Here is a 22,703-nt window from a genome sequence, read left to right as displayed (position 1 = left end):
CAATAATGAAGCTAAAAGTTGTTTACGGGCTAAAACGAGTCAAGAATGAAACTACAAATTGATTACAATTTCAAACAATCGAAAATGAAGCTACATGCTGTTTTTAACTTCAAACGAGTCTGGAATACAGCTACAAGTTGTTTCCAACATCAATCTGGTCAATAATAAAGCTACAAGTTGTTTCCGGGCTCAAACGAGTCAAAAATGAAACTACAAGTTGATTCCAATTTCAAACAACCGAAAATAAATCTACAAGTTGTTTTCAATTTCAAACGAGTCTGGAATGAAGCTACAAGTTGTTTACAACTTCAATCTCGTCAATAATGAAGCTATAAGTTGTTTCCGGGCTCAAACGAGTCAAGAATGAAACTACAAGTTGATTCCAATTTCAAACAATCGAAAATGAAGCTACAAGCTGTTTTCAACTTCAGACGAGTCTGGAATGAAGTTACAAGTTGTTTTCAACTTCAAACGAGTCTGGAATGAAGCTACAAGTTGTTTACAACTTCAATCTCGTCAATAATGAAGCTATAAGTTGTTCCGGGCTCAAACGAGTCAAGAATGAAACTACAAGTTGATTCCAATTTCAAACAATCGAAAATGAAGCTACACGAGTCTGGAATGAAGCTACAAGTTGTTTCCAACTTCAAACGAGTCTGGAATGAAGCTACAAGTTATTTCCAACTTCAATCGAGTCAATAATGAAGCTACAAGTTGTTTACGGGCTAAAACGAGTCAAGAATGAAACTACAAATTGACTACAATTTCAAACAATCGAAAATGAAGCTACATGCTGTTTTTAACTTCAAACGAGTCTGGAATGAAGCTACAAGTTGTTTTCAACTTCAAACGAGTCTGGAATGAAGCTACAAGTTGTTTACAACTTCAATCCAGTAAATAATGAAGATACAAGTTGTTTTCAGGCTCAAACGAGTCAAGAATGAAACTACAACTTGACTACAATTTCAAACAACCGAAAATGAAGCTACAAGTCGTTGTCAGCTTCAAACGAGTCTGGAATGCAGCTACACGTTCTTTCCAACTTCAATCGAGTCAATAATGAAGCTAAAAGTTGTTTACGGACTAAAACGAGTCAAGAATGAAACTACAAATTGAATCCAATTTCAAACAATCAAAAATGAAGCTACAAGCTGTTTTCAACTGCAAACGAGTCTGGAATGAAGCTACAAGTTGTTTAAAACTTCAATCTCGTCAATAATGAAGCTATAAGTTGTTCCGGGCTCAAACGAGTCAAGAATGAAACTACAAGTTGATTCCAATTTCAAACAATCGAAAATGAAGCTAAAAGCTGCTTTCAACTTCAGACGAGTCTGGAATGAAGTTACAAGTTGTTTTCAACTTCAAACGAGTCTGGAATGAAGCTACAAGTTGTTTACAACTTCAATCTCGTCAATAATGAAGCTATAAGTTGTTCCGGGCTCAAACGAGTCAAGAATGAAACTACAAGTTGATTCCAATTTCAAACAATCGAAAATGAAGCTACACGAGTCTGGAATGAAGCTACAAGTTGTTTCCAACTTCAAACGAGTCTGGAATGAAGCTACAAGTTATTTCCAACTTCAATCGAGTCAATAATGAAGCTACAAGTTGTTTACGGGCTAAAACGAGTCAAGAATGAAACTACAAATTGATTACAATTTCAAACAATCGAAAATGAAGCTACATGCTGTTTTTAACTTCAAACGAGTCTGGAATGAAGCTACAAGTTGTTTTCAACTTCAAACGAGTCTGGAATGAAGCTACAAGTTGTTTACAACTTCAATCCAGTAAATAATGAAGATACAAGTTGTTTTCAGGCTCAAACGAGTCAAGAATGAAACTACAACTTGACTACAATTTCAAACAACCGAAAATGAAGCTACAAGTCGTTGTCAGCTTCAAACGAGTCTGGAATGCAGCTACACGTTCTTTCCAACTTCAATCGAGTCAATAATGAAGCTAAAAGTTGTTTACGGACTAAAACGAGTCAAGAATGAAACTACAAATTGAATCCAATTTCAAACAATCAAAAATGAAGCTACAAGCTGTTTTCAACTGCAAACGAGTCTGGAATGAAGCTACAAGTTGTTTAAAACTTCAATCTCGTCAATAATGAAGCTATAAGTTGTTCCGGGCTCAAACGAGTCAAGAATGAAACTACAAGTTGATTCCAATTTCAAACAATCGAAAATGAAGCTAAAAGCTGCTTTCAACTTCAAACGAGTCTGGAATGAAGCTACAAGTTGTTTCCAACTTCAATCGAGTCAATAATGAAGCTACAAGTTGTTTCCAACTTCAATCGAGTCAATAATGAAGCTACAAGTTGTTTACGGGCTAAAACGAGTCAATAATGAAACTACAAATTGATTACAATTTCAAACAATCGAAAATGAAGCTACATGCTGTTTTTAACTTCAAACGAGTCTGGAATGCAGCTACAAGTTGTTTCCAACATCGATCTAGTCAATAATAAAGCTACAAGTTGTTTCCGGGCTCAAACGAGTCAAGAATGAAACTACAAGTTGATTCCAATTTCAAACAACCGAAAATAAATCTACAAGTTGTTTTCAACTTTAAACGAGTCTGGAATCAAGCTACAAGTTGTTTACAACTTCAATCTCGTCAATAATGAAGCTATAAGTTGTTTCCGGGCTCAAACGAGTCAAGAATGAAACAACAATTTGATTCCAATTTCAAACAATCGAAAATGAAGCTACAAGCTGTTTTCAACTTCAGACGAGTCTGGAATGAAGCTACAAGTTGTTTTCAACTTCAAACGAGTCTGGAATGAAGCTACAAGTTGTTTACAACTTCAATCCAGTCAATAATGAAGCTACAAGTTGTTTTCAGGCTCAAACGAGTCAAGAATGAAACTACAACTTGACTACAATTTCAAACAACCGAAAATGAAGCTACAAGTCATTTTCAGCTTCAAACGAGTCTGGAATGAAGCTACACGTTAATGAAGCTAAAAGTTGTTTACGGGCTAAAACGAGACAAGAATGAAACTACAAATTGATTACAATTTCAAACAATCAAAAATGAAGCTACAAGCTGTTTTCAACTGCAAACGAGTCTGGAATGAAGCTACAAGTTGTTTACAACTTCAATCTCGTCAATAATGAAGCTATAAGTTGTTCCGGGCTCAAACGAGTCAAGAATGAAACTACAAGTTGATTCCAATTTCAAAAATCGAAAATGAAGCTACAAGCTGTTTTCAACTTCAAACGAGTCTGGAATGAAGCTACAAGTTGTTTCCAACTTCAAACGAGTCTAGAATGAAGCTACAAGTTGTTTCCAACTTCAATCGAGTCAATAATGAAGCTACAAGTTGTTTACGGGCTAAAACGAGTCAATAATGAAACTACAAATTGATTACAATTTCAAACAATCGAAAATGAAGCTACATGCTATTTTTAACTTCAAACGAGTCTGGAATGCAGCTACAAGTTGTTTCCAACATCGATCTAGTCAATAATAAAGCTACAAGTTGTTTCCGGGCTCAAACGAGTCAAGAATGAAACTACAAGTTGATTCCAATTTCAAACAACCGAAAATAAATCTACAAGTTGTTTTCAACTTTGAACGAGTCTGGAATCAAGCTACAAGTTGTTTACAACTTCAATCTCGTCAATAATAAAGCTATAAGTTGTTTCCGGGCTCAAACGAGTGAAGAATGAAACTACAATTTGATTCCAATTTCAAACAATCGAAAATGAAGCTACAAGCTGTTTTCAACTTCAGACGAGTCTGGAATGAATCTACAAGTTGTTTTCAACTTCAAACGAGTCTGGAATGAAGCTACAAGTTGTTTATAACTTCAATCCAGTCAATAATGAAGCTACAAGTTGTTTTCAGGCTCAAACGAGTCAAGAATGAAACTACAACTTGACTACAATTTCAAACAACCGAAAATGAAGCTTCAAGTCGTTTTCAACTTCAAACGAGTCTGGAATGAAGCTACACGTTGTTTCCAACTTCAATCGAGTCAATAATGAAGCTAAAAGTTGTTTACGGGCTAAAACGAGTCAAGAATGAAACTACAAATTGATTCCAATTTCAAACAATCAAAAATGAAGCTACAAGCTGTTTTCAACTGCAAACGGGTCTGGAATGAAGCTACAAGTTGTTTCCAACTTCAATCTAGTCAATAATGAAGCCACAAGTTGTTTTCGGGCTCAAACGAGTCAAGAATGAAACTACAAGTTGATTCAATTTCAAACAACCGAAAATGTATCTACAAGTTGTTTTCAACTTCAAATGAGTCTGGAATGAAGCTACAAGTTGTTTACAACTTCAATCTCGTCAATAATGAAGCTATAAGTTGTTCCGGGCTCAAACAAGTCAAGAATGGAACTACAAGTTGATTCCAATTTCAAACAATCGAAAATGAAGCTACAAGCTGTTTTCAACTTCAAACGAGTCTGGAATGAAGCTACAAGTTGTTTTCAACTTCAAAAGAGTCTAGAATGAAGCTACAAGTTGTTTCCAACTTCAATCGAGTCAATAATGAAGCTACAAGTTGTTTACGGGCTAAAACAAGTCAAGAATGAAACTACAAATTGATTACAATTTCAAACAATCAAAAATGAAGCTACATGCTGTTTTTAACTTCAAACGAGTCTAGAATGCAGCTACAAGTTGTTTACAACTTCAATCTCGTCAATAATGAAGCTATAAGTTGTTCCGGGCTCAAACGAGTCAAGAATGAAACTACAAGTTGATTCCAATTTCAAACAATCGAAAATGAAGCTAAAAGCTGTTTTCAACTTCAAACGAGTCTGGAATGAAGCTACAAGTTGTTTCCAACTTCAATCGAGTCAATAATGAAGCTACAAGTTGTTTCCAACTTCAATCGAGTCAATAATGAAGCTACAAGTTGTTTACGGGCTAAAACGAGTCAATAATGAAACTACAAATTGATTACAATTTCAAACAATCGAAAATGAAGCTACAAGCTGTTTTCAACTTCAGACGAGTCTGGAATGAATCTACAAGTTGTTTTCAACTTCAAACGAGTCTGGAATGAAGCTACAAGTTGTTTATAACTTCAATCCAGTCAATAATGAAGCTACAAGTTGTTTTCAGGCTCAAACGAGTCAAGAATGAAACTACAACTTGACTACAATTTCAAACAACCGAAAATGAAGCTTCAAGTCGTTTTCAACTTCAAACGAGTCTGGAATGAAGCTACACGTTGTTTCCAACTTCAATCGAGTCAATAATGAAGCTAAAAGTTGTTTACGGGCTAAAACGAGTCAAGAATGAAACTACAAATTGATTCCAATTTCAAACAATCAAAAATGAAGCTACAAGCTGTTTTCAACTGCAAACGGGTCTGGAATGAAGCTACAAGTTGTTTCCAACTTCAATCTAGTCAATAATGAAGCCACAAGTTGTTTTCGGGCTCAAACGAGTCAAGAATGAAACTACAAGTTGATTCCAATTTCAAACAACCGAAAATAAATCTACAAGTTGTTTTCAACTTTAAACGAGTCTGGAATCAAGCTACAAGTTGTTTACAACTTCAATCTCGTCAATAATGAAGCTATAAGTTGTTTCCGGGCTCAAACGAGTCAAGAATGAAACAACAATTTGATTCCAATTTCAAACAATCGAAAATGAAGCTACAAGCTGTTTTCAACTTCAGACGAGTCTGGAATGAAGCTACAAGTTGTTTTCAACTTCAAACGAGTCTGGAATGAAGCTACAAGTTGTTTACAACTTCAATCCAGTCAATAATGAAGCTACAAGTTGTTTTCAGGCTCAAACGAGTCAAGAATGAAACTACAACTTGACTACAATTTCAAACAACCGAAAATGAAGCTACAAGTCGTTTTCAGCTTCAAACGAGTCTGGAATGAAGCTACACGTTAATGAAGCTAAAAGTTGTTTACGGGCTAAAACGAGACAAGAATGAAACTACAAATTGATTACAATTTCAAACAATCAAAAATGAAGCTACAAGCTGTTTTCAACTGCAAACGAGTCTAGAATGAAGCTACAAGTTGTTTACAACTTCAATCTCGTCAATAATGAAGCTATAAGTTGTTCCGGGCTCAAACGAGTCAAGAATGAAACTACAAGTTGATTCCAATTTCAAAAATCGAAAATGAAGCTACAAGCTGTTTTCAACTTCAAACGAGTCTGGAATGAAGCTACAAGTTGTTTCCAACTTCAAACGAGTCTAGAATGAAGCTACAAGTTGTTTCCAACTTCAATCGAGTCAATAATGAAGCTACAAGTTGTTTACGGGCTAAAACGAGTCAATAATGAAACTACAAATTGATTACAATTTCAAACAATCGAAAATGAAGCTACATGCTATTTTTAACTTCAAACGAGTCTGGAATGCAGCTACAAGTTGTTTCCAACATCGATCTAGTCAATAATAAAGCTACAAGTTGTTTCCGGGCTCAAACGAGTCAAGAATGAAACTACAAGTTGATTCCAATTTCAAACAACCGAAAATAAATCTACAAGTTGTTTTCAACTTTGAACGAGTCTGGAATCAAGCTACAAGTTGTTTACAACTTCAATCTCGTCAATAATAAAGCTATAAGTTGTTTCCGGGCTCAAACGAGTGAAGAATGAAACTACAATTTGATTCCAATTTCAAACAATCGAAAATGAAGCTACAAGCTGTTTTCAACTTCAGACGAGTCTGGAATGAATCTACAAGTTGTTTTCAACTTCAAACGAGTCTGGAATGAAGCTACAAGTTGTTTATAACTTCAATCCAGTCAATAATGAAGCTACAAGTTGTTTTCAGGCTCAAACGAGTCAAGAATGAAACTACAACTTGACTACAATTTCAAACAACCGAAAATGAAGCTTCAAGTCGTTTTCAACTTCAAACGAGTCTGGAATGAAGCTACACGTTGTTTCCAACTTCAATCGAGTCAGTAATGAAGCTAAAAGTTGTTTACGGGCTAAAACGAGTCAAGAATGAAACTACAAATTGATTCCAATTTCAAACAATCAAAAATGAAGCTACAAGCTGTTTTCAACTGCAAACGGGTCTGGAATGAAGCTACAAGTTGTTTCCAACTTCAATCTAGTCAATAATGAAGCCACAAGTTGTTTTCGGGCTCAAACGAGTCAAGAATGAAACTACAAGTTGATTCAATTTCAAACAACCGAAAATGTATCTACAAGTTGTTTTCAACTTCAAATGAGTCTGGAATGAAGCTACAAGTTGTTTACAACTTCAATCTCGTCAATAATGAAGCTATAAGTTGTTCCGGGCTCAAACAAGTCAAGAATGGAACTACAAGTTGATTCCAATTTCAAACAATCGAAAATGAAGCTACAAGCTGTTTTCAACTTCAAACGAGTCTGGAATGAAGCTACAAGTTGTTTTCAACTTCAAAAGAGTCTAGAATGAAGCTACAAGTTGTTTCCAACTTCAATCGAGTCAATAATGAAGCTACAAGTTGTTTACGGGCTAAAACAAGTCAAGAATGAAACTACAAATTGATTACAATTTCAAACAATCAAAAATGAAGCTACATGCTGTTTTTAACTTCAAACGAGTCTAGAATGCAGCTACAAGTTGTTTACAACTTCAATCTCGTCAATAATGAAGCTATAAGTTGTTCCGGGCTCAAACGAGTCAAGAATGAAACTACAAGTTGATTCCAATTTCAAACAATCGAAAATGAAGCTAAAAGCTGTTTTCAACTTCAAACGAGTCTGGAATGAAGCTACAAGTTGTTTCCAACTTCAATCGAGTCAATAATGAAGCTACAAGTTGTTTCCAACTTCAATCGAGTCAATAATGAAGCTACAAGTTGTTTACGGGCTAAAACGAGTCAATAATGAAACTACAAATTGATTACAATTTCAAACAATCGAAAATGAAGCTACAAGCTGTTTTCAACTTCAGACGAGTCTGGAATGAATCTACAAGTTGTTTTCAACTTCAAACGAGTCTGGAATGAAGCTACAAGTTGTTTATAACTTCAATCCAGTCAATAATGAAGCTACAAGTTGTTTTCAGGCTCAAACGAGTCAAGAATGAAACTACAACTTGACTACAATTTCAAACAACCGAAAATGAAGCTTCAAGTCGTTTTCAACTTCAAACGAGTCTGGAATGAAGCTACACGTTGTTTCCAACTTCAATCGAGTCAATAATGAAGCTAAAAGTTGTTTACGGGCTAAAACGAGTCAAGAATGAAACTACAAATTGATTCCAATTTCAAACAATCAAAAATGAAGCTACAAGCTGTTTTCAACTGCAAACGGGTCTGGAATGAAGCTACAAGTTGTTTCCAACTTCAATCTAGTCAATAATGAAGCCACAAGTTGTTTTCGGGCTCAAACGAGTCAAGAATGAAACTACAAGTTGATTCAATTTCAAACAACCGAAAATGTATCTACAAGTTGTTTTCAACTTCAAATGAGTCTGGAATGAAGCTACAAGTTGTTTACAACTTCAATCTCGTCAATAATGAAGCTATAAGTTGTTCCGGGCTCAAACAAGTCAAGAATGGAACTACAAGTTGATTCCAATTTCAAACAATCGAAAATGAAGCTACAAGCTGTTTTCAACTTCAAACGAGTCTGGAATGAAGCTACAAGTTGTTTTCAACTTCAAAAGAGTCTAGAATGAAGCTACAAGTTGTTTCCAACTTCAATCGAGTCAATAATGAAGCTACAAGTTGTTTACGGGCTAAAACAAGTCAAGAATGAAACTACAAATTGATTACAATTTCAAACAATCAAAAATGAAGCTACATGCTGTTTTTAACTTCAAACGAGTCTAGAATGCAGCTACAAGTTGTTTACAACTTCAATCTCGTCAATAATGAAGCTATAAGTTGTTCCGGGCTCAAACGAGTCAAGAATGAAACTACAAGTTGATTCCAATTTCAAACAATCGAAAATGAAGCTAAAAGCTGTTTTCAACTTCAAACGAGTCTGGAATGAAGCTACAAGTTGTTTCCAACTTCAATCGAGTCAATAATGAAGCTACAAGTTGTTTCCAACTTCAATCGAGTCAATAATGAAGCTACAAGTTGTTTACGGGCTAAAACGAGTCAATAATGAAACTACAAATTGATTACAATTTCAAACAATCGAAAATGAAGCTACATGCTGTTTTTAACTTCAAACGAGTCTGGAATGCAGCTACAAGTTGTTTCCAACATCGATCTAGTCAATAATAAAGCTACAAGTTGTTTCCGGGCTCAAACGAGTCAAGAATGAAACTACAAGTTGATTCCAATTTCAAACAACCGAAAATAAATCTACAAGTTGTTTTCAACTTTAAACGAGTCTGGAATCAAGCTACAAGTTGTTTACAACTTCAATCTCGTCAATAATGAAGCTATAAGTTGTTTCCGGGCTCAAACGAGTCAAGAATGAAACTACAATTTGATTCCAATTTCAAACAATCGAAAATGAAGCTACAAGCTGTTTTCAACTTCAGACGAGTCTGGAATGAAGCTACAAGTTGTTTTCAACTTCAAACGAGTCTGGAATGAAGCTACAAGTTGTTTACAACTTCAATCCAGTCAATAATGAAGCTACAAGTTGATTTCAGGCTCAAACGAGTCAAGAATGAACTACAACTTGACTACAATTTCAAACAACCGAAAATGAAGCTACAAGTCGTTTTCAGCTTCAAACGAGTCTAGAATGAAGCTACACGTTAATGAAGCTAAAAGTTGTTTACGGGCTAAAACGAGTCAAGAATGAAACTACAAATTGATTCCAATTTCAAACAATCAAAAATGAAGCTACAAGCTGTTTTCAACTGCAAACGAGTCTGGAATGAAGCTACAAGTTGTTTACAACTTCAATCTCGTCAATAATGAAGCTATAAGTTGTTCCGGGCTCAAACGAGTCAAGAATGAAACTACAAGTTGATTCCAATTTCAAAAATCGAAAATGAAGCTACAAGCTGTTTTCAACTTCAAACGAGTCTGGAATGAAGCTACAAGTTGTTTCCCACTTCAAACGAGTCTAGAATGAAGCTACAAGTTGTTTCCAACTTCAATCGAGTCAATAATGAAGCTACAAGTTGTTTACGGGCTAAAACGAGTCAATAATGAAACTACAAATTGATTACAATTTCAAACAATCGAAAATGAAGCTACATGCTGTTTTTAACTTCAAACGAGTCTGGAATGAAGCTACAAGTTGTTTCCAACATCGATCTAGTCAATAATAAAGCTACAAGTTGTTTCCGGGCTCAAACGAGTCAAGAATGAAACTACAAGTTGATTCCAATTTTAAACAACCGAAAATAAATCTACAAGTTGTTTTCAACTTCAAACGAGTCTGGAATGAAGCTACAAGTTGTTTATAACTTCAATCCAGTCAATAATGAAGCTACAAGTTGTTTTCAGGCTCAAACGAGTCAAGAATGAAACTACAACTTGACTACAATTTCAAACAACCGAAAATGAAGCTGCAAGTCGTTTTCAGCTTCAAACGAGTCTGGAATGAAGGTACACATTGTTTCCAACTTCAATCGAGTGAATAATGAAGCTAAAAGTTGTTTACGGGCTAAAACGAGTCAAGAATGAAACTAAAAATTGATTCCAATTTCAAACAATCAAAAATGAAGCTACAAGCTGTTTTCAACTACAAACGAGTCTGGAATGAAGCTACAAGTTGTTTAAAACTTCAATCTCATCAATAATGAAGCTATAAGTTGTTCCGGGCTCAAACGAGTCAAGAATGAAACTACAAGTTGATTCCAATTTCAAAAATCGAAAATGAAGCTACAAGCTGTTTTCAACTTCAAACGAGTCTGGAATGAAGCTACAAGTTGTTTCCAACTTCAAACGAGTCTAGAATGAAGCTACAAGTTGTTTCCAACTTCAATCGAGTCAATAATGAAGCTACAAGTTGTTTACGGGCTAAAACGAGTCAATAATGAAACTACAAATTGATTACAATTTCAAACAATCGAAAATAAAGCTACATGCTATTTTTAACTTCAAACGAGTCTGGAATGCAGCTACAAGTTGTTTCCAACATCGATCTAGTCAATAATAAAGCTACAAGTTGTTTCCGGGCTCAAACGAGTCAAGAATGAAACTACAAGTTGATTCCAATTTCAAAAAACCGAAAATAAATCTACAAGTTGTTTTCAACTTTAAACGAGTCTGGAATCAAGCTACAAGTTGTTTACAACTTCAATCTCGTCAATAATGAAGCTATAAGTTGTTTCCGGGCTCAAACGAGTGAAGAATGAAACTACAATTTGATTCCAATTTCAAACAATCGAAAATGAAGCTACAAGCTGTTTTCAACTTCAGACGAGTCTGGAATGAAGCTACAAGTTGTTTTCAACTTCAAACGAGTCTGGAATGAAGCTACAAGTTGTTTACAACTTCAATCCAGTCAATAATGAAGCTACAAGTTGTTTTCAGGCTCAAACGAGTCAAGAATGAAACTACAACTTGACTACAATTTCAAACAACCGAAAATGAAGCTTCAAGTCGTTTTCAACTTCAAACGAGTCTGGAATGAAGCTACACGTTGTTTCCAACTTCAATCGAGTCAATAATGAAGCTAAAAGTTGTTTACGAGCTAAAACGAGTCAAGAATGAAACTACAAATTGATTCCAATTTCAAACAATCAAAAATGAAGCTACAAGCTGTTTTCAACTGCAAACGGGTCAGGAATGAAGCTACAAGTTGTTTCCAACTTCAATCTAGTCAATAATGAAGCCACAAGTTGTTTCCGGGCTCAAACGAGTCAAGAATGAAACTACAAGTTGATTCCAATTTCAAACAACCGAAAATGTATCTACAAGTTGTTTTCAACTTCAAATGAGTCTGGAATGAAGCTACAAGTTGTTTACAACTTCAATCTCGTCAAAAATGAAGCTATAAGTTGTTCCGGGCTCAAACAAGTCAAGAATGGAACTACAAGTTGATTCCAATTTCAAACAATCGAAAATGAAGCTACAAGCTGTTTTCAACTTCAAACGAGTCTGGAATGAAGCTACAAGTTGTTTTCAACTTCAAAAGAGTCTGGAATGAAGCTACAAGTTGTTTCCAACTTCAATCGAGTGAATAATGAAGCTACAAGTTGTTTACGGGCTAAAACGAGTCAAGAATGAAACTACAAATTGATTACAATTTCAAACAATCAAAAATGAAGCTACATGCTGTTTTTAACTTCAAACGAGTCTAGAATGCAGCTACAAGTTGTTTCCAAGTTCAATCTAGTCAATAATAAAGCTACAAGTTGTTTCCGGTCTCAAACGAGTCAAGAATGAAACTACAAGTTGATTCCAATTTCAAACAACCGAAAATAAATCTACAAGTTGTTTTCAACTTCAAACGAGTCTGGAATGAAGCTACAAGTTGTTTCCAACTTCAATCTAGTCAATAATGAAGCTACAAGTTGTTTCCGGGCTCAAACGAGTCAAGAATGAAACTACAAGTTGATTCAAATTTCAAACAACCGAAAATGAAGCTACAAGTTGTTTTCAAGTTCAAACGAGTCTGGAATGAAGCTACAAGTTGTTTTCAACTTCAAACGAGTCTAGAATGAAGCTACAAGTTGTTTTCGTGCTCAAACGAGTCAAGAATGAAACTACAAGTTGATTCCAATTTCATACAACCGAAAATGAAGCTACAAGTTGTTTTCAACTTCAAACGAGTCTGGAATGAAGCTACAAGTTGTTTACAACTTCAATCCAGTCAATAATGAAGCTACAAGTTGTTTTCAGGCTCAAACGAGTCAAGAATGAAACTACAACTTGACTACAATTTCAAACAACCGAAAATGAAGCTGCAAGTCGTTTTCAGCTTCAAACGAGTCCGGAATGAAGCTACACGTTGTTTCCAACTTCAATCGAGTGAATAATGAAGCTAAAAGTTGTTTACGGGCTAAAACGAGTCAAGAATGAAACTAAAAATTGATTCCAATTTCAAACAATCAAAAATGAAGCTACAAGCTGTTTTCAACTACAAACGAGTCTGGAATGAAGCTACAAGTTGTTTACAACTTCAAACGAGTCTAGAATGAAGCTACAAGTTGTTTCCAACTTCAATCGAGTCAATAATGAAGCTACAAGTTGTTTACGGGCTAAAACGAGTCAATAATGAAACTACAAATTGATTACAATTTCAAACAATCGAAAATGAAGCTACATGCTGTTTTTAACTTCAAACGAGTCTGGAATGCAGCTACAAGTTGTTTCCAACATCGATCTAGTCAATAATAAAGCTACAAGTTGTTTCCGGGCTCAAACGAGTCAAGAATGAAACTACAAGTTGATTCCAATTTCAAACAACCGAAAATAAATCTACAAGTTGTTTTCAACTTTAAACGAGTCTGGAATCAAGCTACAAGTTGTTTACAACTTCAATCTCGTCAATAATGAAGCTATAAGTTGTTTCCGGGCTCAAACGAGTGAAGAATGAAACTACAATTTGATTCCAATTTCAAACAATCGAAAATGAAGCTACAAGCTGTTTTCAACTTCAGACGAGTCTGGAATGAAGCTACAAGTTGTTTACAACTTCAATCCAGTCAATAATGAAGCTACAAGTTGTTTTCAGGCTCAAACGAGTCAAGAATGAAACTACAACTTGACTACAATTTCAAACAACCGAAAATGAAGCTTCAAGTCGTTTTCAACTTCAAACGAGTCTGGAATGAAGCTACACGTTGTTTCCAACTTCAATCGAGTCAATAATGAAGCTAAAAGTTGTTTACGGGCTAAAACGAGTCAAGAATGAAACTACAAATTGATTCCAATTTCAAACAATCAAAAATGAAGCTACAAGCTGTTTTCAACTGCAAACGGGTCTGGAATGAAGCTACAAGTTGTTTCCAACTTCAATCTAGTCAATAATGAAGCCACAAGTTGTTTTCGGGCTCAAACGAGTCAAGAATGAAACTACAATTTGATTCCAATTTCAAACAATCGAAAATGAAGCTACAAGCTGTTTTCAACTTCAGACGAGTCTGGAATGAAGCTACAAGTTGTTTTCAACTTCAAACGAGTCTGGAATGAAGCTACAAGTTGTTTACAACTTCAATCCAGTCAATAATGAAGCTACAAGTTGTTTTCAGGCTCAAACGAGTCAAGAATGAAACTACAACTTGACTACAATTTCAAACAACCGAAAATGAAGCTTCAAGTCGTTTTCAACTTCAAACGAGTCTGGAATGAAGCTACACGTTGTTTCCAACTTCAATCGAGTCAATAATGAAGCTAAAAGTTGTTTACGAGCTAAAACAAGTCAAGAATGAAACTACAAATTGATTCCAATTTCAAACAATCAAAAATGAAGCTACAAGCTGTTTTCAACTGCAAACGGGTCAGGAATGAAGCTACAAGTTGTTTCCAACTTCAATCTAGTCAATAATGAAGCCACAAGTTGTTTCCGGGCTCAAACGAGTCAAGAATGAAACTACAAGTTGATTCCAATTTCAAACAACCGAAAATGTATCTACAAGTTGTTTTCAACTTCAAATGAGTCTGGAATGAAGCTACAAGTTGTTTACAACTTCAATCTCGTCAAAAATGAAGCTATAAGTTGTTCCGGGCTCAAACAAGTCAAGAATGGAACTACAAGTTGATTCCAATTTCAAACAATCGAAAATGAAGCTACAAGCTGTTTTCAACTTCAAACGAGTCTGGAATGAAGCTACAAGTTGTTTTCAACTTCAAAAGAGTCTGGAATGAAGCTACAAGTTGTTTCCAACTTCAATCGAGTGAATAATGAAGCTACAAGTTGTTTACGGGCTAAAACGAGTCAAGAATGAAACTACAAATTGATTACAATTTCAAACAATCAAAAATGAAGCTACATGCTGTTTTTAACTTCAAACGAGTCTAGAATGCAGCTACAAGTTGTTTCCAAGTTCAATCTAGTCAATAATAAAGCTACAAGTTGTTTCCGGTCTCAAACGAGTCAAGAATGAAACTACAAGTTGATTCCAATTTCAAACAACCGAAAATAAATCTACAAGTTGTTTTCAACTTCAAACGAGTCTGGAATGAAGCTACAAGTTGTTTCCAACTTCAATCTAGTCAATAATGAAGCTACAAGTTGTTTCCGGGCTCAAACGAGTCAAGAATGAAACTACAAGTTGATTCAAATTTCAAACAACCGAAAATGAAGCTACAAGTTGTTTTCAAGTTCAAACGAGTCTGGAATGAAGCTACAAGTTGTTTTCAACTTCAAACGAGTCTAGAATGAAGCTACAAGTTGTTTTCGTGCTCAAACGAGTCAAGAATGAAACTACAAGTTGATTCCAATTTCATACAACCGAAAATGAAGCTACAAGTTGTTTTCAACTTCAAACGAGTCTGGAATGAAGCTACAAGTTGTTTACAACTTCAATCCAGTCAATAATGAAGCTACAAGTTGTTTTCAGGCTCAAACGAGTCAAGAATGAAACTACAACTTGACTACAATTTCAAACAACCGAAAATGAAGCTGCAAGTCGTTTTCAGCTTCAAACGAGTCCGGAATGAAGCTACACGTTGTTTCCAACTTCAATCGAGTGAATAATGAAGCTAAAAGTTGTTTACGGGCTAAAACGAGTCAAGAATGAAACTAAAAATTGATTCCAATTTCAAACAATCAAAAATGAAGCTACAAGCTGTTTTCAACTACAAACGAGTCTGGAATGAAGCTACAAGTTGTTTACAACTTCAAACGAGTCTAGAATGAAGCTACAAGTTGTTTCCAACTTCAATCGAGTCAATAATGAAGCTACAAGTTGTTTACGGGCTAAAACGAGTCAATAATGAAACTACAAATTGATTACAATTTCAAACAATCGAAAATGAAGCTACATGCTGTTTTTAACTTCAAACGAGTCTGGAATGCAGCTACAAGTTGTTTCCAACATCGATCTAGTCAATAATAAAGCTACAAGTTGTTTCCGGGCTCAAACGAGTCAAGAATGAAACTACAAGTTGATTCCAATTTCAAACAACCGAAAATAAATCTACAAGTTGTTTTCAACTTTAAACGAGTCTGGAATCAAGCTACAAGTTGTTTACAACTTCAATCTCGTCAATAATGAAGCTATAAGTTGTTTCCGGGCTCAAACGAGTGAAGAATGAAACTACAATTTGATTCCAATTTCAAACAATCGAAAATGAAGCTACAAGCTGTTTTCAACTTCAGACGAGTCTGGAATGAAGCTACAAGTTGTTTACAACTTCAATCCAGTCAATAATGAAGCTACAAGTTGTTTTCAGGCTCAAACGAGTCAAGAATGAAACTACAACTTGACTACAATTTCAAACAACCGAAAATGAAGCTTCAAGTCGTTTTCAACTTCAAACGAGTCTGGAATGAAGCTACACGTTGTTTCCAACTTCAATCGAGTCAATAATGAAGCTAAAAGTTGTTTACGGGCTAAAACGAGTCAAGAATGAAACTACAAATTGATTCCAATTTCAAACAATCAAAAATGAAGCTACAAGCTGTTTTCAACTGCAAACGGGTCTGGAATGAAGCTACAAGTTGTTTCCAACTTCAATCTAGTCAATAATGAAGCCACAAGTTGTTTCCGGGCTCAAACGAGTCAAGAATGAAACTACAAGTTGATTCCAGTTTCAAACAACCGAAAATGTATCTACAACTTGTTTTCAACTTCAAATGAGTCTGGAATGAAGCTACAAGTTGTTTACAACTTCAATCTCGTCAAAAATGAAGCTATAAGTTGTTCCGGGCTCAAACAAGTCAAGAATGGAACTACAAGTTGATTCCAATTTCAAACAATCGAAAATGAAGCTACAAGCTGTTTTCAACTTCAAACGAGTCTGGAATGAAGCTACAAGTTGTTTTCAACTTCAAAAGAGTCTGGAATGAAGCTACAAGTTGTTTCCAACTTCAATCGAGTCAATAATGAAGCTACAAGTTGTTTACGGGCTAAAACGAGTCAAGAATGAAACTACAAATTGATTACAATTTCAAACAATCAAAAATGAAGCTACATGCTGTTTTTAACTTCAAACGAGTCTAGAATGCAGCTACAAGTTGTTTCCAAGTTCAATCTAGTCAATAATAAAGCTACAAGTTGTTTCCGGTCTCAAACGAGTCAAGAATGAAACTACAAGTTGATTCCAATTTCAAACAACCGAAAATAAATCTACAAGTTGTTTTCAACTTCAAACGAGTCTGGAATGAAGCTACAAGTTGTTTCCAACTTCAATCTAGTCAATAATGAAGCTACAAGTTGCTTCCGGGCTCAAACGAGTCAAGAATGAAACTACAAGTTGATTCAAATTTCAAACAACCGAAAATGAAGCTACAAGTTGTTTTCAAGTTCAAACGAGTCTGGAATGAAGCTACAAATTGTTTTCAACTTCAAACGAGTCTAGAATGAAGCTACAAGTTGTTTTCGTGCTCAAACGAGTCAAGAATGAAACTACAAGTTGATTCCAATTTCATACAACCGAAAATGAAGCTACAAGTTGTTTTCAACTTCAAACGAGTCTGGAATGAAGCTACAAGTTGTTTACAACTTCAATCCAGTCAATAATGAAGCTACAAGTTGTTTTCAGGCTCAAACGAGTCAAGAATGAAACTACAACTTGACTACAATTTCAAACAACCGAAAATGAAGCTGCAAGTCGTTTTCAGCTTCAAACGAGTCTGGAATGAAGCTACACGTTGTTTCCAACTTCAATCGAGTGAATAATGAAGCTAAAAGTTGTTTACGGGCTAAAACGAGTCAAGAATGAAACTAAAAATTGATTCCAATTTCAAACAATCAAAAATGAAGCTACAAGCTGTTTTCAACTACAAACGAGTCTGGAATGAAGCTACAAGTTGTTTACAACTTCAATCTCGTCAATAATGAAGCTATAAGTTGTTCCGGGCTCAAACGAGTCAAGAATGAAACTACAAGTTGATTCCAATTTCAAAAATCGAAAATGAAGCTACAAGCTGTTTTCAACTTCGAACGAGTCTGGAATGAAGCTACAAGTTGTTTCCAACTTCAAACGAGTCTCGAATGAAGCTACAAGTTGTTTCCAACTTCAATCGAGTCAATAATGAAGCTACAAGTTGTTTACTGGCTAAAACGAGTCAATAATGAAACTACAAATTGATTACAATTTCAAACAATCGAAAATGAAGCTACATGCTGTTTTTAACTTCAAACGAGTCTGGAATGCAGCTACAAGTTGTTTCCAACATCGATCTAGTCAATAATAAAGCTACAAGTTGTTTCCGGGCTCAAACGAGTCAAGAATGAAACTACAAGTTGATTCCAATTTCAAACAACCGAAAATAAATCTACAAGTTGTTTTCAACTTTAAACGAGTCTGGAATCAAGCTACAAGTTGTTTACAACTTCAATCTCGTCAATAATGAAGCTATAAGTTGTTTCCGGGCTCAAACGAGTGAAGAATGAAACTACAATTTGATTCCAATTTCAAACAATCGAAAATGAAGCTACAAGCTGTTTTCAACTTCAGACGAGTCTGGAATGAAGCTACAAGTTGTTTACAACTTCAATCCAGTCAATAATGAAGCTACAAGTTGTTTTCAGGCTCAAACGAGTCAAGAATGAAACTACAACTTGACTACAATTTCAAACAACCGAAAATGAAGCTTCAAGTCGTTTTCAACTTCAAACGAGTCTGGAATGAAGCTACACGTTGTTTCCAACTTCAATCGAGTCAATAATGAAGCTAAAAGTTGTTTACGGGCTAAAACGAGTCAAGAATGAAACTACAAATTAATTCCAATTTCAAACAATCAAAAATGAAGCTACAAGCTGTTTTCAACTGCAAACGGGTCTGGAATGAAGAGCTACAAGTTGTTTCCAACTTCAATCTAGTCAATAATGAAGCCACAAGTTGTTTCCGGGCTCAAACGAGTCAAGAATGAAACTACAAGTTGATTCCAGTTTCAAACAACCGAAAATGTATCTACAAGTTGTTTTCAACTTCAAATGAGTCTGGAATGAAGCTACAAGTTGTTTACAACTTCAATCTCGTCAAAAATGAAGCTATAAGTTGTTCCGGGCTCAAACAAGTCAAGAATGGAACTACAAGTTGATTCCAATTTCAAACAATCGAAAATGAAGCTACAAGCTGTTTTCAACTTCAAACGAGTCTGGAATGAAGCTACAAGTTGTTTTCAACTTCAAAAGAGTCTGGAATGAAGCTACAAGTTGTTTCCAACTTCAATCGAGTCAATAATGAAGCTACAAGTTGTTTACGGGCTAAAACGAGTCAAGAATGAAACTACAAATTGATTACAATTTCAAACAATCAAAAATGAAGCTACATGCTGTTTTTAACTTCAAACGAGTCTAGAATGCAGCTACAAGTTGTTTCCAAGTTCAATCTAGTCAATAATAAAGCTACAAGTTGTTTCCGGTCTCAAACGAGTCAAGAATGAAACTACAAGTTGATTCCAATTTCAAACAACCGAAAATAAATCTACAAGTTGTTTTCAACTTCAAACGAGTCTGGAATGAAGCTACAAGTTGTTTCCAACTTCAATCTAGTCAATAATGAAGCTACAAGTTGCTTCCGGGCTCAAACGAGTCAAGAATGAAACTACAAGTTGATTCAAATTTCAAACAACCGAAAATGAAGCTACAAGTTGTTTTCAAGTTCAAACGAGTCTGGAATGAAGCTACAAGTTGTTTTCAACTTCAAACGAGTCTAGAATGAAGCTACAAGTTGTTTTCGTGCTCAAACGAGTCAAGAATGAAACTACAAGTTGATTCCAATTTCATACAACCGAAAATGAAGCTACAAGTTGTTTTCAACTTCAAACGAGTCTGGAATGAAGCTACAAGTTGTTTACAACTTCAATCCAGTCAATAATGAAGCTACAAGTTGTTTTCAGGCTCAAACGAGTCAAGAATGAAACTACAACTTGACTACAATTTCAAACAACCGAAAATGAAGCTACAAGTCGTTTTCAGCTTCAAACGAGTCTGGAATGAAGCTACACGTTGTTTCCAACTTCAATCGAGTGAATAACGAAGCTAAAAGTTGTTTACGGGCTAAAACGAGTCAAGAATGAAACTAAAAATTGATTCCAATTTCAAACAATCAAAAATGAAGCTACAAGCTGTTTTCAACTACAAACGAGTCTGGAATGAAGCTACAAGTTGTTTACAACTTCAATCTCGTCAATAATGAAGCTATAAGTTGTTCCGGGCTCAAACGAGTCAAGAATGAAACTACAAGTTGATTCCAATTTCAAAAATCGAAAATGAAGCTACAAGCTGTTTTCAACTGCAAACGGGTCTGGAATGAAGCTACAAGTTGTTTCCAACTTCAATCTAGTCAATAATGAAGCCACAAGTTGTTTCCGGGCTCAAACGAGTCAAGAATGAAACTACAAGTTGATTCCAGTTTCAAACAACCGAAAATGTATCTACAAGTTGTTTTCAACTTCAAATGAGTCTGGAATGAAGCTACAAGTTGTTTACAACTTCAATCTCGTCAAAAATGAAGCTATAAGTTGTTCCGGGCTCAAACAAGTCAAGAATGGAACTACAAGTTGATTCCAATTTCAAACAATCGAAAATGAAGCTACAAGCTGTTTTCAACTTCAAACGAGTCTGGAATGAAGCTACAAGTTGTTTTCAACTTCAAAAGAGTCTGGAATGAAGCTACAAGTTGTTTCCAACTTCAATCGAGTCAATAATGAAGCTACAAGTTGTTTACGGGCTAAAACGAGTCAAGAATGAAACTACAAATTGATTACAATTTCAAACAATCAAAAATGAAGCTACATGCTGTTTTTAACTTCAAACGAGTCTAGAATGCAGCTACAAGTTGTTTCCAAGTTCAATCTAGTCAATAATAAAGCTACAAGTTGTTTCCGGTCTCAAACGAGTCAAGAATGAAACTACAAGTTGATTCCAATTTCAATCAACCGAAAATAAATCTACAAGTTGTTTTCAACTTCAAACGAGTCTGGAATGAAGCTACAAGTTGTTTCCAACTTCAATCTAGTCAATAATGAAGCTACAAGTTGCTTCCGGGCTCAAACGAGTCAAGAATGAAACTACAAGTTGATTCAAATTTCAAACAACCGAAAATGAAGCTACAAGTTGTTTTCAAGTTCAAACGAGTCTGGAATGAAGCTACAAGTTGTTTTCAACTTCAAACGAGTCTAGAATGAAGCTACAAGTTGTTTTCGTGCTCAAACGAGTCAAGAATGAAACTACAAGTTGATTCCAATTTCATACAACCGAAAATGAAGCTACAAGTTGTTTTCAACTTCAAACGAGTCTGGAATGAAGCTACAAGTTGTTTACAACTTCAATCCAGTCAATAATGAAGCTACAAGTTGTTTTCAGGCTCAAACGAGTCAAGAATGAAACTACAACTTGACTACAATTTCAAACAACCGAAAATGAAGCTACAAGTCGTTTTCAGCTTCAAACGAGTCTGGAATGAAGCTACACGTTGTTTCCAACTTCAATCGAGTGAATAATGAAGCTAAAAGTTGTTTACGGGCTAAAACGAGTCAAGAATGAAACTAAAAATTGATTCCAATTTCAAACAATCAAAAATGAAGCTACAAGCTGTTTTCAACTACAAACGAGTCTGGAATGAAGCTACAAGTTGTTTACAACTTCAATCTCGTCAATAATGAAGCTATAAGTTGTTCCGGGCTCAAACGAGTCAAGAATGAAACTACAAGTTGATTCCAATTTCAAAAATCGAAAATGAAGCTACAAGCTGTTTTCAACTTCAAACGAGTCTGGAATGAAGCTACAAGTTGTTTCCAACTTCAAACGAGTCTAGAATGAAGGTACAAGTTGTTTCCAACTTCAATCGAGTCAATAATGAAGCTACAAGTTGTTTACGGGCTAAAACGAGTCAATAATGAAACTACAAATTGATTACAATTTCAAACAATCGAAAATGAAGCTACATGCTGTTTTTAACTTCAAACGAGTCTGGAATGCAGCTACAATTTGTTTCCAACATCAATCTAGTCAATAATAAAGCTACAAGTTGTTTCCGGGCTCAAACGAGTCAAGAATGAAACTACAAGTTGATTCCAATTTCAAACAACCAAAAATAAATCTACAAGTTGTTTTCAACTTTAAACGAGTCTGGAATGAAGCTACAAGTTGTTTACAACTTCAATCTCGTCAATAATGAAGCTATAAGTTGTTTCCGGGCTCAAACGAGTCAAGAATGAAACTACAATTTGATTCCAATTTCAAACAATCGAAAATGAAGCTACAAGCTGTTTTCAACTTCAGACGAGTCTGGAATGAAGCTACAAGTTGTTTTCAACTTCAAACGAGTCTGGAATGAAGCTACAAGTTGTTTACAACTTCAATCCAGTCAATAATGAAGCTACAAGTTGTTTTCATGCTCAAACGAGTCAAGAATGAAACTACAACTTGACTACAATTTCAAACAACCGAAAATGAAGCTACAAGTCGTTTTCAACTTCAAACGAGTCTGGAATGAAGCTACACGTTGTTTCCAACTTCAATCGAGTCAATAATGAAGCTAAAAGTTGTTTACGGGCTAAAACGAGTCAAGAATGAAACTACAAGTTGATTCCAATTTCAAACAACCGAAAATGAATCTACAAGTTGTTTTCAACTTCAAATGAGTCTGGAATGAAGCTACAAGTTGTTTACAACTTCAATCTCGTCAATAATGAAGCTATAAGTTGTTCCGGGCTCAAACAAGTCAAGAATGAAACTACAAGTTGATTCCAATTTCAAACAATCGAAAATGAAGCTACAAGCT

The sequence above is a fragment of the Daucus carota genome, chromosome 3, assembly GCF_001625215.2.
Source record: "Daucus carota subsp. sativus chromosome 3, DH1 v3.0, whole genome shotgun sequence".
Taxonomy (NCBI): Eukaryota; Viridiplantae; Streptophyta; class Magnoliopsida; order Apiales; family Apiaceae; genus Daucus; species Daucus carota.
The sequence above is the reverse complement of the archived record's forward strand: the minus strand, read 5'-3'. Positions refer to the sequence as shown.